Here is a 254-nt window from a genome sequence, read left to right on the forward strand (position 1 = left end):
CTGATGGAACACAATTCCTCTCCTATTGGCCAAAGCTGGCCGCTTCTGGGCGATTGCTTTCTTCAGACGGTCCAATCGTTGACAGTACAGGTCCGAATTAAGAGTTTGGCCGTAGGGGAGCAGCTCATAGTAGATAATTTCCTGCCAATCCCACCAAATACACAGCAAAATCTTCCTGACCGTCAACCCTTGCTCGGCCACCGTGTGCGCCGGCTCATCGCGATTCGACCAAGATCGTTTTCGCTTGACGTTGT

Source organism: Dinoponera quadriceps, unplaced genomic scaffold (assembly GCF_001313825.1).
Source record: "Dinoponera quadriceps isolate SergipeBrazil2010 unplaced genomic scaffold, ASM131382v1 scaffold32, whole genome shotgun sequence".
Lineage (NCBI taxonomy): Eukaryota > Metazoa > Arthropoda > Insecta > Hymenoptera > Formicidae > Dinoponera > Dinoponera quadriceps.